The sequence below is a fragment of the Capra hircus genome, chromosome 5 (assembly GCF_001704415.2).
Source record: "Capra hircus breed San Clemente chromosome 5, ASM170441v1, whole genome shotgun sequence".
Lineage (NCBI taxonomy): Eukaryota > Metazoa > Chordata > Mammalia > Artiodactyla > Bovidae > Capra > Capra hircus.
Window position 1 is genome coordinate 113,527,745 of NC_030812.1, and position 215 is coordinate 113,527,959.

A 215-nucleotide genomic window follows, 5' to 3' on the forward strand; every position below is an offset into this window, starting at 1 on the left:
CCGCCGCCCCGCGCCCTAGCCTGCCGCCCCGCAGCCGCCGCGCGGCGCTCCTCCGCAGGCGTGACGTCACGGCGCTCCTCCGCAGGCGTGACGTCACGGCGCCGCCCGGCCCGCGCCCCGCCCCAGCCGGCGCGGCGGGCTGCCCCCCCCCCCGCTCCGTGTCGTGACGTCACGACGCCGGCGTGAATGCGGGCATGACGTCATGGCCCGAGCCC